Source organism: Ahaetulla prasina, chromosome 3, assembly GCF_028640845.1.
Source record: "Ahaetulla prasina isolate Xishuangbanna chromosome 3, ASM2864084v1, whole genome shotgun sequence".
NCBI lineage: Eukaryota > Metazoa > Chordata > Lepidosauria > Squamata > Colubridae > Ahaetulla > Ahaetulla prasina.
In genome coordinates this window covers 109,454,754-109,469,162 of record NC_080541.1, presented here as the reverse complement: position 1 = coordinate 109,469,162, position 14,409 = coordinate 109,454,754, and positions in this window count along the sequence as shown.

Genomic DNA, 14,409 nt, shown 5'->3' with positions numbered 1-14,409 from the left:
GATCTTTCAAGAATATTCTATTTACAATTCAGTAGAACACATTATATAATTTGAATACAAGAAATTACAGTATCTCAACTTTATATTCAAAATCCAAAATAAATCCAAATATTTAGTCTTTTATGATAGATGTGGAACATATAATCAACCCATTTCTTCCAGATCTTTCTCACATAAAGTCTTTCAGGGACGCTAATATTTTTATCTGTTAATATTTCAAAAAAAGCTTCTTTCAAGGATAATACTTTTATCTCTTGCCATTTTGTTTGATGCATTAGTCTCTGTCTTTCCTTCATTACTCCTTTTAAAAAGTCAATCACAATATTTCCTAATAGTTCCTTATATCCAACAATCCACAAGTTACTACCATATATTCCATCAGTCCGGAAAGAGAACTGTTTAAAATGGCATTTGAGAGGAAGTGAAAGTAAAGGGAAGTAAAGTAAAGTAAAAAGGAGCAAGCTGCATAATTAAGAAGCTGAGAAACACTATTTGTGGATTGTAACGAATTGAGCTCTCCTATACTTAAAGGAAAAAAGGTGTTTATTTGCTGAGAAAGTGAAAGTGAATGGAGATTTTATATTATTGTGTTGGACTGTGGACTGTTGAATTATATTAGTTTGTTTAAGTATTTCATAAGGGGATTCTCCATAAGAACTTCGCCATGAAGTTTCTTTCAGAAGAATGGATTTGTGACTTTATACAGGATTATACAGAAAGAATGTATTTAATTATTCAAAAATACGAATTGATAAAAAATGGGGATGTTTTGGATGAGAGCTTGGAGGAAATTAACCAGTGTACTCAGTACTTGGATGGAATGGAGGTGCAAACAAAAATGGATAAAAATGAAGATATGATCGTGAATAAACAAGATGATCTAACAAGGCTGTTTTTAAAAAGTTTAGATGAAATGCCTGAATCTGTGTTACAAGAGGCTGTCTCCCAAATTGGAAAAATTCACAGGGTTAATGCTTTCCAAATATTGAAATGAAAATAAATACAGCAATGGAGAGAGATAAGAAGGAGAGAGATGTAAAGGGAGAAGGAGGGAGAGAGAAAGAAGAAAGGGAAGAGGAGAGGAGGAAAGGGAGGGGAAATATGAGTAGGAGAGAAGGTCAGACAGGGAGCACGTAGGGAAGAGGGGGAGAAAGGAAGGGGAAGTAGAGAAGGAGTAATAGAGGAGAGAAGAAAGTAGGTAGGATAAAAGAAGGGAGGAAGAGGAGTGAGAAGAAGGATTGCTGTAAAAAGGAAAAGATGAAATGGAAGAAAGACAACCCCGAACATATTTGAATATATTAGGTTAAAAATTGAAACAGTTAAAAAAGAATAAAAGAGAATGAATATTAATAAAAATGGAGAAAGTAGAACTTGAGGGCGAAAGAAGGTGACTTAATGAAATGAGCAAGGGAAATATTAGAAAATGAATAAAAATTATGAAAAAAGAATATTCTGGCAAAAATTGTAACTAAGTAAAATGCATTTGAATATGTTAAAATGTATAAGATACGATATGGCCAATACTCCGTTCATAAACTATGTATGCGTGTAGGGGAGGAAATTTAAAAATCAATAAAAACTTGTTTAAAAATAAATGGAAAACTGCATTCAATTGCCCTCTGGGATGTTTCCAGTTCTGAGTGCTCCCCTTTGGTTTGCAAAGCTGTGTTCATGCAACTGATCAATGAGCTGTTGCATGACTGCTTGTATAACACGATGTTGGTGTATTTCAACGATATTTTAATATATACTGAAACTATTGAAGAGTATGTGAAATTGCTGTGGGTGGTCCTAAAAAGACTCTGAGCAGTTGAATTGTAGGCCAAGCTTTCTAAATGTGAATTTCACCAAGACTGATTACCTGGGTTACCATATAGCTCATGAAGGAGTAGAAATGGACTCAGAAAAGATGTGGGCAGTGTTAGAGTGGGCTCCTCCCCGCACTAGGAAGCAATTGCAAAGTTTTCTAGGATTTGCCAATTTCTACAGGCAATTCATCCCTTCATTCACAAAAATCACGTTACCAATCAACAACCTTTTAAAAACTGAGGGTGAGGGCAAACTGAAGCCTAGTCAGCCATTTAAGTGGACTATGAAGTGCCAAGCGAAGTTCAAAAAGCTGAAATGGATGTTTGTGTCACAGCCTGTGCTAATGCACCCTTGTCAGGCCTGCGTCCATTCAAAACTCAAAGAAGAAAACCCCCAACTCCATTGAATTAGAGAAGAGGTACTTTTACTAAGTTTGAAATGATAGCAGTGAAAGCAAGGCAAGATTTGATTCAAAACACACAAAAATTACATATTGAAAGTCACCCCAAATCCCTTCCCCCAGGTTCCAGCACTGAGAGTCCAATCAATGTCCAGTATGATGTTGTGGGAAAGCTCCTCTTCAGGTATTTCTCACATCTGGAAGGACAGTTGGCCTTGACAGAGTATAAACAACTCCATTCAGCAGCACCATAATTCATGAGTGCAAACCTCCCTTCCAGTTCTCATGGGACTACCATAAACCAGCTTTCTTCCCCATCTCAAATGCCCATGCCCCCCTCCTTGTTAGCAAGCACACTGCAGAGACCCATGCTGGAAATCCAGCTGTGATTTGGCCCTCCTGCAGCAGAGGTGTTAGCCCTATAAAAGAAGAAAAAGCATAATACAAACTAATATAAATAGTACAAAAGGATATAAGATAATTAATGAACATTAAAGTTTATCAGGATATTTCTGATAAAACACCTGAAGGCGTTTGGGAGCCCAAATGTTTTAAGCATCCACCCATTCAGATTATGAAGCAGGGAAATGTTTCCAAACTACCAAATATTGTAGTTTCCCTGTCCATTTTCTAGAATCAAGGATTTCTTTGACTTCAAAGTGTTGCTCTCCTTCTATAAAGAGAGATACTGGAGGGGCAGGCTGGGCAGGCCAAAGGGGAGACACTTTCTCAAGCTTGAATAGGCTAACATGAAATACAGGGTGGATCTTTCTAAAGTTTTTTGGTAAGTCCAATTTTACAGTAACTGGGGTAATTATTAAGACTATTGGGAAAGGAGCTACATACTTAGGTCTCAATTTCTTCAATTTTTGGGTAGTTTTTAAATGGACAAATACATTTTATCCTTGGAATTCTTTCAATTTAGCCCTCTTTTTATCAGCCTGCTTCTTATGGGCCTGATGTGCCTCATCCAGTGCCTTATGTGTGACTCTCCAAGTGTGTTGCAATTGTTCAATCCATTCCACTAAGGAAGGGATCAGAGACTTGTCTTGAGGCAGTTCTGGTATGGGGATGAAATCCTGACCAGAAACAACTTTGAATGGGGTGAAGCCAGTATTACTATGTACTGAGTTATTATAAACGACCTCTGCAAAAGGTAGCAGGTTGGCCCAATTGTCCTGTTGGTAATTTACATAGCATCTAAGGTACTGTTCCAGAACCAAGTTGATTCATTCACAAGTCCCATTAGTTTGAGGGTGGTGGGTGGAGCTTAATCCCTGGGCAGAGGCCTAACAGTTTAAGGAATTCCTGCCAAAATTGGGAGTGAATTACACTTCCCTGTCTGAGATAATGTGATTAGGAACTCCCTGTAATTTATTCACATGTTGAATAAATTGTTTAGCAAGCCCTTTAGCTGAAGGTTTCTTAGGGCATGGGACAAAATGCACCTGCTTGGAAAATAAATCTATAACCACCCAAATGATTGTTTCCCCCCCCCCTCCGTGTTCTCAGGCAATTGTACTATAAAATCCATAGATATTTCTTTCCACAGGGCCCTAGGATTGGCAAAACTCTGGAGGAGATCAGCAGGCTTTTCCAGAGGCCATTTAGCAGCAGCTAAATGGCCTCTGGACAGCTGGCAGCATAAGTCTCAATGTCCTTTTCCAAAGGCCACCAAAACTGCCGCTTAATCAGGCATAAAGTGTTCACAAACCAAAATGGCCAGAAATTTTCAAATCATGGACCTGCTGTGAGACAGTCCCCCTCAAACTGGTGGGTATGTATAATTTGGCACCAATGCATGCTAGACCATCTTGCATGGTGCACTCCTTTGTGGGGAATAAAAACCACTCATTGCTCTTTAGTGCCCCCTTCAGTTCTTCATATTTCACTGGGAGGCTCAGGCTCCAATTTTTTCTGAGCCCTGAAAAAAGCGGCCAGCTACTTAGAAGGGATGACTAGTCAAATCACTTTAGACCTAACACTGTTGCATTGAGGCAATCTGGACAAAGCATCAGCCATAAAGTTCTTTCCCCCAGAATATAGCATAGCACAAAATTAAACAGGTTAAAATATTGGGCCCAACTAACTTGCTTACATGACAATTTCTGTGGGGTTTTCATGGACTCCAGTTTTTTGGGATCAGTCCACACCTCAAAAACTGCTTTATAACTTCTAGGAAATGCCTCCAAGTTAATAGTGCCAATCGCACAGCAAACGCTTTTTTCTTCCAAATTGCTCACCTCCTCGTGGTCTCAGTTACTTTCCTGGAGGTGTAAGCACAGATGTTGTGTAAATCAGATGAGGAAGTGGTGTGTGAGTCAGGGCCAACATCAAGGCAATCTGAGATTTCCCAGGATAAGAGGGAATGGAACTGTCAGAGATAGAGACAGAGGTGGAGCCTGGGCTGTCCATCAGCCCTCATATGGAGAGTCAACAGCCCCCAGGTCTGGAGGTGGCTGATGAGGAAGAGGAGGAACAGCTGGGTCCAGTGCCTGATGTGTGAATGCGCAGAAGGCAGAGAAAAGGAGAGTAGCAGGATTATATGGGCTGGTCCTTGGGACAGAAGAGCCACTGCTGCTAATGAAGCCCCACCCTAGTTCTGGGAATAAAAGGCAGGGGGAGGAGATAAATAGATGTGGCAGACAACTATTTATTTCCCTGCCAGTCAGTCACTAGATAGCCTGCCCTTCTGAATTCTGTCTGGAAATTATCAGAATTCTTGGAATCTGCAGCATCTTGTGTGTGTGTGTTTGTGTGTGTGTGTGTGTGTCTGCTGCTGGAAGAAAGCAAGCACACTTTCCAGGACTTCCTTTGCAAGTGTGTGAGGAGAGAGAGAGAGAGGGAGGAAGACAGACAGACAGACAGAGACAGAGACAGAGACAGAGACAGAGACAGAGAGATTCCTGATGTGTTGGGGCCATTTCAGGGGGAAAGGGAATGAGTGTCACTTTCCACAGGATTTAGAGACTTCATTAGCCTGCTCCTGGCATTCCTAATAAAGGGAACATTTCGTTAAATACAAAGGACTTGTTGTGTTTGGGAGCTGGGTCAGAACAGCAGGGTTGTAATTTTAAGAGATGGCAGCAAAACAATTAAAGTCAACTGCTACAAAAACTCCAGGAACATTAACACCGGGAGTCTCTCCAGCACATACAGCAGATACAAAATCACTAAATTTGGAAGCACTTCAGGATAACCTGAAAGAATTTATGAAAGAATCTCTTAACGATGCTATGAATTGGCAAACTTCCCAGATAGAGGATAAGTTTAAATTAATTACAGAAGAAATGTCAGAGATGAAAAAACATATGTTAGAAATTCAGACTGGAAATAAAGAAGTTAAAGAAGGTTTGGTGTCAGCAGTACAGGGTCTGGCATCAAATGTGATTTTATTGGAGCAGGAAGTAGAAGAAATAAAGCTAATTTAAAATTGGAAAATGAGATTGAGGCAGTTCAAAGTAAAATGGATAAAGTTGATGATGAAATTGTTTTGGTACAATATAGAGCAATGGAACTTGCTTTACGAATCCGTGGACTAAAAGAATGTAAAAATGAGAATTTGAAGCAAATTTTTTCGGAGGCCTTTGCAGAGATTTTGGCAGTTCGGCCAGTAGATGTGGCATTTTATATTGATAAAATTTATCGTGTGAATTCCTGGATAGCAAGACAAAGAAATCTTCCCAGAGACATTGTTATTTATTTTACTACTAGAACAGTGAGAAATGAGATTTTACAAGCTTTTTTTAAAGGAGACAAGATTCAAGCAGCCGACCAAGATATTTTAATACTAAAGGAAATTCCCCCCAAAATGTTGAGAGGTAGGAAGGAGTTTGCTTTTTTGGTGAACGAACTTAAAAAACGTCAGATTGAGTATAGATGGGACATCCCAATTGGTATAATAGTTTACTATGAAGGGAAAGCACATCGTCTTAATACAGTCAGTAAAGCACAAGAGTTTTATGCTTATGTGCTTAAGGCTGGAAGTCCACCATCTCCGGATGGTAGGAGAAAGGAAGGTGAAATTAAAGAAAAAGAAGTGATAGTAATGGAAGAAGACCGTTTACAAGCATTGGATGTGTCTAAGATGGGATCAGAGATTCCAAAAGAGCCAAGGATGACAAGAGCAGCTGTCAAACGCAAGGAACAAGAAGAAAAGGCTCAACAGGCTCAATCTGCTATTACCAAGACGGAAACAGTGGGAGGAGCAAGGCCCAAAGAAAGATATGATTTGCGGCTGGTGCTTCAAAAGTTTCCGATTGCTGATAATGGCAATTAGACTTTTATCTTGGAATGTCAATGGATTAAACTCACCACAAAAGAGAAGAAAGATATTTCATTATTTGAAACAATTTAAAAATGACATTGTATGTTTACAAGAAACACATATTAGAACATTAGACCAGAAATATTTGATAAATTTGAAATTGGGAATACATTTTGTTGCATCTGCTACAGAAAAGAAGAATGGACTAGTTGTTTATATAAAGAGTAATTTATCTGCAACATTAATTGAAGCGGATAATCAAGGAAGATATATTGCTATTGAACTTTTATTGGAAGGGAGAAAAATACTTTTAATAGGAGTTTATGCACCAAATCAACAACAAGAAAAATTTTATAAGTTTTTACATAAAAGAATAACATCTTGGGATTATAAAACTTATATATTAATGGGTGATTGGAATGGAGTGATGGATACCCAGAAAGATAAAAGAAGTCTTAAAAATATTTCCAATCGTGTAAAACTGCCAAAGGCATTCTTTGATTTGATGGAAGATTTAGAATTGAGAGATGTATGGCGAGAACGCAATGAAAAGAGAGATTTTACATTTTTTCTGACAGACATCAATCTTTTCTAGGATTGATTTCATTTTAATTACTAATGATTTGTTTTTCAGAGTGAAGAAGACAAAATTTGTTCTAGAACCTTGTCTGATCATAGCCGGTATGGATTGAGTTAGATCGGAAAAAGAGGCCAGGAGGTCGTGGAGGATGAATGAGAACTTGTTTAAATATGAACAAAATGTAAATGAATGTAAAACTCTAATGAAGGAATTTTTTTCTTTGAACATGGATAAAGGGACACCTATAGAGATAGTTTGGGACACCAGTAAAGCTTATATGAGGGGAATTTTATTAGAGATGAATAATAAATATAGAAATAGACTGCACAAAAGGCGAAAAGAACTAGAAGAGGAAATTAAAAGGAAGGAGCAGTTATTGGTAGGCAATCCAGGAGATAGTAAAACAAAAGAGTCAATAAATATATTAAGAGGTCAATTTAATATGTTAATGGCAGATCAGGTGGCAACTAATTTACAATATGTAAGACATAATTTGTTTAATAATTCTAATAAACCTGGAAGGTGGTTAGCATATTTATTAAGAAAGAAACAGAAACGACGATAATTGATAAAATAGAATATAGAGGTAAGGAAGTATATCAGCAAAATTTGATTAAAAAAGCTTTTTTAGAATATTATACTAAGTTATATTCTAGAGATGTGATTAGTGATAAAGATATAGATAGATATTTACAGGACCACGGTATTTTAGAAATTACAGTAGATCAAAGGGAAGAGTTGAATCAATTAATTTCTTCAGAGGAAATAGTGTTTGCAATTAAGCAGCTTAAAGCGAATAAAGCACCAGGTACAGATGGCTTGACAACTACTTATTATAAAAATTTACAAAATGAGATGATTGTACCACTTAAGGAGTTATTTAACAGAATACAAAGGAGGAGAAGCTCCTCCTTCATGGAGGACAGCTTTTATTTCATTAATACCTAAAGAAGATCGAGATGGTGTTAAACCAGAGAATTATAGGCCAATATCGCTTTTAAATACTGATTATAAGATATTTGCTAAGATACTAGCGAATAGATTGATGCCACTGATGAATCAATTAATTCATAATGACCAATCAGGATTTATTAAGGGGAGACAGATGAGATATAATATGAGACAAATTGTAAATTTACTTGAATATTTGGAAGGAAACAGCCAGGTTTCAGCAGCATTCCTCTTTTTGGATGCCGAAAAAGCTTTTGATAGATTGGATTGGCAGTATTGTTTAAAGTAATAGAAAAATGCAATTTGGGGATTATTTTATTCAAGCAATTAAGGCTATATATCAAAAGCAAACAGCTCAAATAATAGTAAATGGTGGATTAACAGAATCTTTCAAGATTGAGAAAGGGACTAGACAAGGATGTCCCTTGTCACCATTATTATTCATTCTAACTTTGGAAATATTATTGAGTAAGATACGTGGTTTAGATCGAATAAAAGGAATTAGAATTAAAAATCAAGATTATAAATTAAGAGCGTTTGCAGATGATTTGGTTGTTTCTTTATCTCAACCAATACATTCAGCTGTATATTTGATGGAGACAATTGATCAGTATAGTAAGGTATCTGGGTTTAAAGTGAATCAACAGAAGACAAAATGATAATTAAAAATATGAATACACATCAGAGGAAGAATTAGAAAGAATAACTGGATATGAAGTAGTTAAAAAGGTTAAATACTTAGGAGTATACATTACAGCATCGAATGTAAAATTATATAAAAACAATTATGAGGTATTGTGGGGAAAAGTAATTAAAGAAATGGAGAAATGGAAGAAGTTACAATTATCATTGTTGGGAAGAGTGGCAGCTATAAAAATGAATGTTTTGCCTAGATTTTTATTTTTGTTTCAAATGATTCCAATTTTGAAGAAAGATGCAAATTTACAAGAATTGCAAAAGGATTAATAAATTTGTATGGAAGGGTAAAAACCGAGGATAAAGTTAAAAATAATGCAAGACGTTAGGAAAGAGGGGTTTAAAATGCCTAATTTGAAATTGTACTATGATGCAGTTGTTTTAACTTTAATTTCTGATTGGATTAATTTAACAGAGGAAAGGATTTTGAATATAGAAGGTTATGGTTTGTTATATGGATGGCACGCATATGTAATATATGACAAGAAAATTGATAAGACATTTAAGAATAATATGGTCAGAAGTGCGTTGTTGAGGATTTGGAAAAAATATCAATATAAGTTAGATGGAAAGATACCAATATGGACCATCCCCAGACATATGATAGAGAATATAAATATATTACAAAAAATGGAAGTTATCACTTACAAAGAGCTTTTGACTATGGAACAAGGGGAATTACAGTTGAAATCTAGGGAGAAATTGAGGATGAAGGAAGAAATTATACATGGTTCCAGTATGGACAATTGCAATCTAGATGGAAAATAGATCAGAAAATTGGTATAAGGCAAAGTGATGATAATCTGGTAAAACAAATAAAAGATCAAGGTCAACAGCATATAAAGAGATTATATAATGTATTGGTTGAAATTGATTCAGAAATGGAGTTGGTTAAAGATTGTATGGTAAAATGGGCACAAAATTTTCAACAACCTATAATGTTAGAAACATGGGAAAAATTTGGGTGAGGAATGTTAAATTCACGCAAGCACAAAATTTAAGAGAAAATTTTTATAAAATGTTTTATAGATGGCATTTAGATCCTAAAAAACTGTCATGTATGTATCCAAATGTGAAAGCAAAATGTTGGAGATGTGATTGTGAGGATGCTACCTATTATCATATATGGTGGACTTGCAAAAAAGTTAAAGCCTTTTGGATTAAAATATGGTGGATTATGCAGAACATTTTGAAAAAGAAGATCAAGTTTGTTCCACAGTTCTTTTATTAGGAATAATCACAGATTGCACTGTTATAGAGACAAAACTGATTCTGAATTTATTAACTGCTGCAAGATTATTGATTGCACAATATTGGAAGAAAGAAGACTTACCTACAATTGGAGAATGGATTAGTAAAGTATCAAATTTAGCAGAAATGGCAAAATTTCTGCCTACTTGAAAGACTGTACACAAGAAAAATATATATTGGAATGGAGGAAGTGGATTGATTATATTCAAAATAAGTATCAGATTAAAATATCAATTAGTTTTTGAGTGAAGTTAGGAATTATTATGTATTAGTTTAAGAAAGAAGGAATTGATAGTGTGATGGTGTGAAATGGAATATGTTTTATGTTATATTTTAGATTATGTTTGTTAGTTACAATACCCTGTATTCTGTTCTGGGAAGTCTCGGGGAAGGAGGCGGGAAGGGAAGACTATAAATTGATTGGTTGCCATTGTACAGGAATAATGGTAGAATTAAACAAGTTGGAATGGTGTAATGTCGGGACTGCTCGGCAAACACTCCCGAAGGAAAGGGTAAGGAAAGAGGAGTAAAGAAGGAAGAAAGTAGGTAGGTAGGTGGGTAGGGAGGAAAGAAGGAGGAGAAGAAAGGATAGGAGGAGGAGAAGAAGGAGAAGATAGAGGGTTAGAAAGGATGGTAGTGAGAAGTGGGAAAGAGGAGGGGAAGTAGGAAAGCGAGGAGAAGGTGGTGGGGGAAGTTTAAGAAGGATGAGAAGGGAAGAAAGGATTAAAGGGGGGAGTGGCAGTCGAGCAGCCCTGACTGAGTATAATTTGAGTATAGGACTGATTGTTGGATAAGTGATTGTATTGTACACTGGTCAAATTGTGGGAATTATTATGGAAAAATAAAAAAATTTTGCAAAAAAAAAAAAAAAAAAAGAACAGCAGGGTTGTAAGACCCCCTTGGCATTTGCCTGCAACAGCATGGGTTGCATAGTCATATCACTAGCATCAGCCTGGATCACAAATGGGGCATCAGTGTTGGGGTGTTTAAGTACAGGTTCAGCCACAAAAAGCCATTTGAAATTTTCAAAGGCTGCTTGGCATTCCATCATCCACTCAAGGGGTTGGCTGGGCTTAGGCTTGGTTTCTCCCTTAGTTTTCAACAGGTTGATGATGGGTAACACAATCTTAGCAAAAGAAGGGATGAATTATCTATAAAAATTAGCAAAACCCAGGAAATTCTGTAACTCCTCGCTGGATTTGGGCATCGGTCAGCGTCTTTAGCTGCCTTCCATCGGCAGCGGCAGCAGCATTGGCATTTCTTTGAGGTGGATGTCATCTGGTCGAGCTTCCCTTCCCCACAGAGACCATCTTTGGCCGAGGAGAACTGGCCGGTTGGGGTAAGGTTGAGCTCTGGCGCTGGCTTTGCTTGCTCGATCTGGGACAGTGGCGGGGTTGCCCCCCCCGTGAGGGGTAGTTGTCTATCGGCTGCTTCAGAGGTGCCTGTTGACGGTGACGGCGAGGCCTTTATGGCGGCGGCGGCGACGGTGACGACAGCGATGGTGGCGATGCTGATACCACCCCCTTCCCCAGGGATCCTTGGGATCACTGGGAGTTCCCCTGGAGTTTTTGTGACTGCCGCTACCACTGAGGTGGAGACATCAGCGGCGATGACGGTGGCGCCTTTTATGGTGGCGGCGTCGGTAGCTGTGGTCGTTGTCCTTTTGGGTGGTGGCGTTGGTCACCACTTCTCCATGGGATCAACCCGGGGTTTGACTGATTGACCGAACCGGGTAAAGACGATGGTGATGTTGTGGAAGGGGGCCTGGATAGCGGTTGACGTTGTTTTGCGACGATGACGGCAACAGGGCCTATCATCCTGCGTCAATACTTTCATCTAATGACATCGCTTTGCCTGGAAGAGTTTTGAACCCCATCTACTGTCCAGAACGTTGGCTGTGATCATCTGACTGGCCAGATCAAGATTTTTACCATCTGCCATCCTCTATAAACTTCCAAAACTTCCAAAACGTGATCACAGCTTCTTGACCTGCGAGTTTCCCCCCTCTCGCAGACATGGCCCTCCACTCTATCGAGGGCCCACCTTGATGACGGATTTTGGAATCCCGAGAGGTGGCACGCTTCAAAGAGGAGGCTTAGGGGCTTTTTAACTTCATGTTTTAGTAAATTTTTAAATAATTTTTTTTTTGGTTTACATTTATACCCCGCCCTTCTCCGAAGACTCAGGGCGGCTTACAGTGTATAAGGCAATAGTCTCATTCTATTTGTATATTTTTACAAAGTCAACTTATTGCCCCCCCAACAATCTGGGTCCTCATTTTACCTACCTTATAAAGGATGGAAGGCTGAGTCAACCTTGGGCCGGGCCCGAACCTGCAGTAATTGCAGGCTCTGTGTTCTTAATAACAGGCTTTACCAGCCTGAGCGAAACCGGCCCATATTTAGGGGGAGGGATGGGATGGCGAAGATAGGTTTAGGGGGAGGCCTATTGGCGCCATTGCTAGATCCTGTGCCAGCTCGCGGCATAAACATCATCGATTCGGAGGTGGAAGAGGAGGCTAGAGCTCAAGGTTACGAGGGCGGTTTTATTTGCACGGTAGGTGGGAGGGGCAGGTATGGTGGACGCGGGGGCCCATATCAGGTTTGGGGAGTGCGCACTCGCTATTTACGAGCGATTGCACACTCCGGTCCCCCGGCAGTTTCCCATTTCCCGAGTGGCCTAAATCCCCAGAGGCTGGACCTTCGTCTGATGTTATGCAATGCCAGGTCCATTGTAAATAAAGCCCCCCTCATCTCCGATCTTATACAGGAGGGGGGCGTGGACCTGATTGGCATTTCGGAGACCTGGTTGGGCACGGAAGGGGGAGTTCCCCTGGTAGAAATGTGCCCACCGGGTTTCCATGCATTCCATCAGGTGAGGGCCCAGGGTAGGGGCGGGGGGGTGGCAGTTGTTATCAACGAGAGTCTAGAACCGAGGGAGACCACTGTGCCACAGATAGCCGGATGCGAGTCCCTCCTTATGAAGTGGGGCCGGGGGATGCAGGTGGGTTTACTGATCATGTACTTGCTGCGTGCTTACCTCCTTGCTGCGTGACAGAAGCCCTGCCCGAGCTGCTGGATGTGATCGCTGGATGTGATCGCCGGGACGGTGGTGGAGACCCCCAGACTTATGGTCATGGGGGACTTCAATCTACCGTCGGCGGGGGTGGCATCCACGTCAGCTCGGGAGTTCATGGCCTCCATGACAGCTTTGGACCTGACCCAGTTAGTTGACGGTCCCACTCACATCGGGGGAAACACTCTGGACTTGATTTTTGTCTCTGGCCAGTGGTTGAATGATCTGGAGTTAGGGGAGTTAGTTATCAGACCCTTGTCATGGTCAGATCATTCGCTCCTTCAGCGGGACTTTCAAACCGCCGACCCCTGCTGCAGGGAGACGGAACCGACTCATTGGTTCCGTCCCAGGCACCTGATGGACCCTGAGAGGTTCCAGACGGAGCTTGGGCCATTCCCTGAGGATTTGGCCCACGACTCGGTTAGGGATCTAGCTGCCGCCTGGGATCGGGCGGCGGCTGGTGCTCTAGACCGAGTTGTGCCTTTGCGGCCTCTGACCCGGTGCCGATCTCGTTTAGCCCCTTAGTACTCTGAGGGGTTGAGGGAGATGAAGCGCTGGAGACGTTGCCTAGAGAGTATCTGGAGGTCCAGCCGCTCCGAATCTGACTGGACACTAGTTAGGTACTATATTTGGACCTATCTAGTGGCAATGCGGGTGGCAAAATGGGAATATTTTTCCACTCTCATTGCATCAGCAGATAACCGCCCAGCCGCCCTGTTTAGGGTGACCCGCTTGCTCCTTCAACAGGGAGCGGTGGAGGATCCCTTACAGGGTTGAGCTGAGGAGTTTGGGCAGTATCTGTTTGATAAAATCACTCAGATTTGAGAAGGGTTGGACACTGATTGGGTAGATCCGGGCGGGATGGGAGAGGCAGGTCTTGGGGTTACTATCTGAGACGAGTTTGATTCTGTGGCTCCTGAGGATGTGGACAGGATACTGGGGGGACTGAATGCGACCACATGTTTATTGGACCCGTGTCCCTCCTGGTTGGTACTGACTACCCGGGAGGTGACACAAGGCTGGCTCCAGGGAATTGTGAACGCTTCTTTGATGGAGGGTGTTTTCCCTACCGCCTTGAAAGAGGCGGTGGTGCGGCCCCTCCTCAAGAAGCCCTCCCTAGATCCAGCTATTTTAGGAAATTACCGTCCTGTCTCCAACCTTCGTTTTGTGGCGAAGGTTGTTGAGAGTGTGGTTGCACGTCAGTTGCCCCAGTACCTGGATGAAACCATCTATCTTGATCCGTTCCAGTCCGGTTTCCGGCCTGGATACAGCACGGAAACAGCCTTGGTCGCGTTGGTTGATGATCTCTGGAGGGCTCGGGACAGAGGTTGTTCCTCTGTCCTGGTCCTATTAGATCTCTCAGCGGCTTTTGATACCACT